The sequence below is a fragment of the Gadus morhua genome, chromosome 8, assembly GCF_902167405.1.
Source record: "Gadus morhua chromosome 8, gadMor3.0, whole genome shotgun sequence".
NCBI classification, from domain to species: domain Eukaryota; kingdom Metazoa; phylum Chordata; class Actinopteri; order Gadiformes; family Gadidae; genus Gadus; species Gadus morhua.
The window spans coordinates 5758362-5765577 of record NC_044055.1 but is presented as its reverse complement, the minus strand read 5'-3'; the positions used below and the strand labels follow the sequence as shown (position 1 = coordinate 5765577).

The 7216-nt window shown below is 38.9% G+C and overlaps 1 long non-coding RNA gene across 1 annotated transcript; it reads left to right on the top strand.

The window, feature by feature from the left end:
* The first annotated feature begins 232 nt into the window (after positions 1-232).
* On the top strand, positions 233-4824 carry LOC115548305 (uncharacterized). Its single transcript, XR_003977564.1, has 3 exons — positions 233-409; positions 3372-3518; positions 4051-4824. It is a non-coding gene; the product is annotated as an uncharacterized LOC115548305 (long non-coding RNA).
* Positions 4825-7216: the final 2392 nt, after the last annotated feature.

The following is a 7216-nucleotide window of genomic DNA, read 5'->3' as shown; positions in this document are numbered from 1 at the left end:
TATTAGTTTTGTGATCGTTTGACGCTAAAATCGAAATTGTGATCAAAATTCTATTAATCGCACAGCCCTGCAGTATGTACTAAAAGTAAAAAGGGAAAGTATGCGAAAGTATGCGCTCCCACGCCATACTTCTGCAATCCATTTCTGTAAAGAGGAATAGGAACTTATGCAATTCTCTGTGGCAGAATTGAGAATTTTTTTGGACGACATTTCCTCATTCTGAATGACAGGGAGGGCCACAATTCTTCATCATCACCATCAGAGGGCTATGTGACTGTGCACTTCAACCAGACGAAAACTGCGAGAAGCTACACATTTTTGATTTTGTTCGATATGATTTCCTGTATTCTGGTGCATTTTGGGGATGGCCACTACCTACAAAATCTTCCAGATTCATAACCTATGCACGGTATGTTAATTGAACCAACATGCATTCATTTCATGTTTTCCATGCTCAAACAGCCACATGATTGGTTATTATTTTGATCAGTGCAAAGGGCTCACATACATCATCATTTGATGACGTCACAAAACTGAAAAACAGTGGCCCAACATTAAGTGCAACAACTCAATGAACTCAAACCCAACCAGCATGATATTCACTTCAGGGCAGTTGTAGTAGTTGTAGTGGCAACTTAAGTGGAAATCTTTCATGACTGATATAGTTTCTAAGCAAACTAGACACATGTGTTTGACTTTGAACTCAATGAACAGATAGTCTGCTTCTCTTCTTTCCGAACCAAGTTTCCTGTAACTCGATTCTCTTATAGTGAGAAATCCTGGTTCATTATTCCTCACAGCATTGGAAGAAAAATAAATAATAGATATGGTAAATAAATGTCAATAAATAACATCTACTGATTCAAATTAAATTGATTTGAAAGGTAAAAAAGGTAATTGAGGGGATTTATCAACCACTTACAAACATCTGTAATTTATCATTCAAAAACTGGAAATTTCCTAACATGAAAATAGCTAAAGTTGTGCTGCTGTGTAAAACTGGGGATAGAGACCACTTCACAAATTACAGGCCAGTTTCTTTACTTCCACAATTCTCCAAAATTCTAGAAAAACTATTCAATAACAGATTAGACAAATTCATAAACATACTTTCTGACAGTAATGTTGAGCAAATAGCTCAACATCACTGGCATTAACAGAATCAATTGAGGAGATCACAAACGCTGTAGATCACAAACTGCATTCAGTTGGAGCATTCATAGATCTCAAAAAAGCTTTTGATACATATTAATCGATAAACTTGAACGGTATAGGATCAGGGGGTTAGTATTGCACTGGGTGAGAAGTTATGAAAACAATTTGTGAAGTGGGGAGAACATTCATCGTCATTCTTGGACATTGCTTGTGTCGTCCCAGGGGTCAGTATTAGGTCCAAAACTATTTTTACTCTATAAATGACATGTGCAAAGTTGCAAAAGCATTAAAATTAATATTATTTGCAGATGACACTACTACTTTTGTTCTTGGGGGGATTTAATTGAACTACTGGGGAGGATCACTACTGAAATGTGCAAACTGAAAATGTGGTTTGACAGAAACAAATTATCGTTAACATTAAGTCAAACCAAATTCATGTTATTTTGCAATTGTTACAAGAATACACAATACAGTTACAAGTAGATTGGGTGGATGTTGAAAGAGTATATGAAAACAAGTTTTTTGGGGTAACAATGGTGATAAAATAAACTGGAAGTCTCATATAAAACATGTACAAAGCAAACTGTCAAGAAGCATTTCAGTTCTGAGCAAAGCAAAACACATCCTCTAATGTTCACAGATTTTACCATATTTACAATACTGGGCAGAGGTTTGGGACAATACTTATAAATGTAAAACACAATCTCTATCCATACTGCAGAAAATAGGGTTAGGGTTAGGGTCAGTTTGTGGAGTGAGGCTGTGGAAAAGACTGGGTGTGGAGCTCAAGCAATGTCCAAGCATGATCCAGTTTAAAAAGCGGTACAAACACATGGTTTTCACGTGGTACAGGGAGGAAGAAGGGATTTAATAATCAGGTGTTTTCATAAATGATAAATGTTTTATGTTTTTGTTTATTTAATCTATTTATTTTCTATTTTTTGTAAATATGTATTATGTTAATATGTATGTTTAGGGAGAAAGATAAGTTAGTTAGTTAATTGAGTAGTGGAGAAGGGGAAGGTTTAAATAAGCATATGCTTCATCCTACTCCTTATCGGACATGTTCGGTTCAAATTATTAGGGGTCCAAGCCAACAGGTTGGATCCCTATTGTTTTTGTAAGGATTTTTCTTATTCCAGCAAAAATAAACCTAAAAGTGTGCCCACAGCCCAAACCGTAAATGGTGCCGACACGCCAATTGCATGACTAGATCCAGGTCCGTGAGTTCTACGCAGACGACAAAATCCAGACACGCCGGCCACTAGGTGGCGCTATACCAAGGAATACGCGTTTGGGGCTATAACTCCCACACCGAACTGCCCACAGTCAAAAACGTGTACCCACAGATGCACTGGAGTCTGCTGCATCTTTTGGCCTAGGCCACGCCCATTTGCGTCTATGAATATTTTTCGCTAAATCGCGAAAACCGCTAAACTGATTTTTCCCTACTCCTCCCACATTTCTTGACCAATTGACACCAAACTTTGCACACGGCATCGTCAGACGCACACGCAAAGGAATCGTTTTTTGATCCAACCTTCGACGACGAAACGATAGCGTTTGTGAATATTGGTTTATGAGCTAAATTAGACGTGGAAAATCAAAAATCCAAAATTAGACATCGGAACGAGTCCAAATTGTACACACATGTTGGTGCTAACCTTAATGTCGTACGATAAAAATTTCGGAAAATTTCGCCATTAGGGGGCGCAATAAACGAGGAAATTGTATGTCTTCTACAAAATTTCGCTGCGAAAACGCTACACTGACTTCTCGCTACTCCTACCACAGTCAAATCCTTTGTTTGAACACATGCTTTGCGTTATGCCGGCGAAATGCACATTTCTTGTCGCGTTGTGCCGGCGAAATGCAAACTTCTTGGCAGTTCTAGTTGCTATTGTTTTGACTATTGTTATTGTTGTATTGACTATTCTCATTGGTTTTGTTTGTATGTCAGTTTATTTTGTTTTATTACTCGAACATGTTCGAAATAAAAAAGCTAAACTAAACAAGTATACTCTTTTGACGCATTAATAGCGAGGGCAATAGTGAAACTGGTTAATAGCTGCTGCCCTTTTAAAAAATACCAATGTTTAGCCCATCTTGACACGTCTGAATGACATTTCAGCAAGCACAGCAAAGGTTGGTCAGACATAGATCCTAATACAAAGCCTCATGTCTGCAATGCTTCTCCTCTTCAACCACTAAAGGCAGGAGTGGCTATTGGAGTGGAATTGTGCGGTTTGACAAACAGGCCGCTAAAGAGAGAGGCCAACGGTGAGATATGCCAAATACCAACCGAGAGGAGATGTTGGAGGACTCCATCCACTCAAACATGGAGATAGATGGCTACCCGGGTATGTATTTGTCTCCAGCCGGGTCCCAGCACAGCATCTGTTCTTACAGTAGCACCAGCACATCCCGACGGGAACACAGCTGTTGCACCAGTTCAGCTGCTTTAAAGAACCTTCTGACCACAGCACTTGGCCAATCACAATGCTTTAAACTACGGGCCACTCCAGTTCCCTATTAACATTTATCTTCCCGCCCTGTATTTCCAGAACATCACAATGAAAAGACATATCAAAATTACATTAAAAAGGTCACATCTTAAACATCTTATTCTTTACAGTGTAAAGAAGTTACATATCAAACATTAGAGTTATAGCCTTTGTGAGGTCTCTGATTAAAATCTGGTCATCACCTTTCGTTAATTAACCTGATCTTGAACGGGCATGACTTACCAAATGTGTTCAAGAGATGAGCCTTTATAACCAGTATTTAAGAGAGATGGACATGCATCTGGAGTGGACTATCACCAAGTAGGACACACACATATAAAGCGCTAGTACAAACATACCGTTGTTTAGACACCTTCTTTCTCTCCAGACTGCCATGAATTTGTGTGGAGCTGCCTGGCCAAGCAACCTCAGGAACGTCTGCCCCTGGATTGCCTGCTGGGCCAACCCTTGATTGCAGTAAAGCAGACTGATGAACCTCTGGACATCACTGAGCTCAACGTTGCACTCCCTGGTGAAAATGAAATGTACCAAGTATACTTAATCTCAATATACTTAATGTACTTACAGCACCCTTAAGTGTACTTCACACATACTAAGTACACTTAATTTCTAAGATCAAGTTCACTTAAAAAGTGTGAATAATATTTTGCTAGAAATACACTTACAAAGCACACCAACCACATATTTCAAGAGCACTATTATAAAAGGTATAAGACAATATTTCAAATGCACTGAAGGAGTACTTGTCATGTTGTCAGATTATATAGATTAAATATCAACAGCACCTTGAATACAAGTGTTTTTAAAGTTTTGTTTAAGCATTATTGAAGTGTATGTAAAATATATACAGTACCCCCCCCCCTCAATGGGCGCCTCCAGGCGACCCACCAGGTCTATCAGGGTGCTCCTCACGGAAATCTCGGACCAAGGATGCAATAACACTTTATCGGAAATATATTCAAAATAAACTTTAAGGGAGATCAGTTAAGTATACTTGTAAGAAGTATGATGAAAGCATACTTCAAGTATTACAGCAGTAGCATACTTATCATTATTAGCCTATATTACAGTTGCACTTGATGACATCCTGAGCGAAATACACTTCATCGGAAATATATTCTAAATAAACTTTTGAAAAAGATCAGTTAAGTGTAGAAGATGTATGTTGAAAGCATATTTCAAGTATTACAGCACTAAGGTACATACCAGCCCATGTCTGGCTGTGGGTGGGGACGGCACCGAGCTTCGATGTTCAATTTTGTTTCACAGAACAAGACAAATAGGCCATCTACAAGAATATGATGATATAAAATAGATAGTTAACGTTCCTTTCTTTTAGGAGGCTACATATCAAAATACGTTAAATAAAGTCTGCTTGTTTAATTTGGAGCTGGTGTATTTAGTGACCGCTTTGGTCCCCTCGGACACGGCCAGCTCCCCGGGCAGCAGCAGCCTCACGGAGGTCTGCACCTCCCGGCTGGTGATGGTTGAGCGCTGGTTGTACCAACCCAGTCTCACGGAAATACGTGACACTGTCACGTCATTTAATCTATTCATTCGTGATCTGGGACACGTAATTTCAATTTTTTCGTGCCATAAAGCACAAATTTCTAACAATATGACAGCTTCAAAATGTTTTAGATGTACATCGAGTTAGATTCTCTCCTTTTGCCCTTTTTTTTAACCATTATTTTTGAGTTGGAAAACATAATGTATTTATTCAGCATGTCTCTCCAATAAGAAACTTTGTAACAGGGTACTTCGACATTTCGCCTTAAAAAATAGGCCAAATGGTAAAATAGAAAATGTTAAAATCTGCATATTTTAGTATGCTAAACCATAAACAGAAGTAATTTATGTGTTGAGGCCTTTTGATTCTGTTATTACCGGTCAGTATTGATGGCTGATGTGAAGGGAGAGTTTGATTGAGAACACAAGATAAGTTTAAAATAGATGTATAAATATTACATCAATTAATCAGACTAGGTTGAATGTGGAATCATTCTTATTATAACAAGTGTTCTATAAGAATTGTAGTGTATATTAGCAAAAACCAACAACATGAGACAAGGTTTTTTTTTCAAACTTGTTAAACAACGGCAGCAAAAGCTATTGATGATTGCAACTAACAAAGTTCTGTATTTGGAGAACCAAGAGCGCACCTCATCTCCAAAGATGGTACCACTCTAGGAACAGCTGGGGTCCAGTCCAGATGAGATGGTACCACTCTAGGAACAGCTAGGGTCCAGTCCAGATGAGATGGTACCACTTTAGGAACAGCTAGGGTCCAGTCCAGATGATCTGGTACCACTGGGGGATTCCTCTGACTCTCTTTGGTTATTTGGCATACCTCAGGAAAGAGATCAGGGAAGCATGAACGCTCACAAAACGTTTACAACGTAGACGTTTCCCGCCATCAATTGATAAACCAAGTCATGCAATTAATGTAAATAAAATAAAACACACTTTCATTACCAGGCCATAGGGTTGCTCTGTAGGCCAGCAGTCCGTGCTCCTGTCCTGTCTGCTGTAGGAGCGGGGACAAGTGCAGCAACTTAGCAGCTCGTAGGCCTAAACGGGCTTCAGATGCCGGCAAAGGGGGAAATTCAAAATGTCCTCAACATACTGGCGATTTTCTGTTTTATAGAATATCTATAATACATTGAATCCGATTATACAATTATCATAATTGATTAATCCTTATTAACTGGAAAAAAAAAAATGCATTTGTGGTTTTCGGGTGTTACTTGTGCAGCGTTCGCCAGCACTTGCCGATGACACATTGTGTTGTTTTGAGTGTGACTCGGATAAACCTCAGCCCTACCACTTGGCCCCACCCCTATATCAAAACATCAATCAGGAATCCCTACTCCTACATACAACCTACAAGAGAACATACGTGTAAAGATATCAACTCACCTTAATCCGAGGCTCATAGTTAGTAGTACTGAAATAAAGTCGACTTCGCTTTCACATTAACTACAATGAGTCAACAGACCTGTTTCACAGAGCTGGCATTGGAGGACAATAAGAGGGACAAAGATATAATACCTATTTTTTTTTTTGCTAAAAATACCATGCATACCATACTTCCTGCAGCATTAGAAATTCCAAAATGGATTTTCCATGTCATTGCTTTAAATCATAATGAAATTAGGGGTGGGATTTTAGGGGTGGGATTCCGCATCATAGAGAAGACAAGCAAATCTTATATTTGCTTTATACCGTAGTTCTCAACCTGGGGTCCCTGGACCCCCAGTGTTCCGTGGGCAATACGAGGGCTCCGCAAAATACTTTGCTATAAATTATAAAATTGTGCTCTTTCTTAAAAAATATCGATAGAGCACTAACCCTATGTACTAAAACGCCTAGAGACATTTATGAAGCCTGAATAAATGTCTCTTGCAGTTTTGGTTTGTATTGTTGTAGTTGTCTCTGTAATCCTACAGGGGACAGCAGAAGCATGTGTAAATTGTTTGAAGATACATTCCTTCTCATCGGTCTTCAAGCATCAACAATGGTTCTTATGTTCG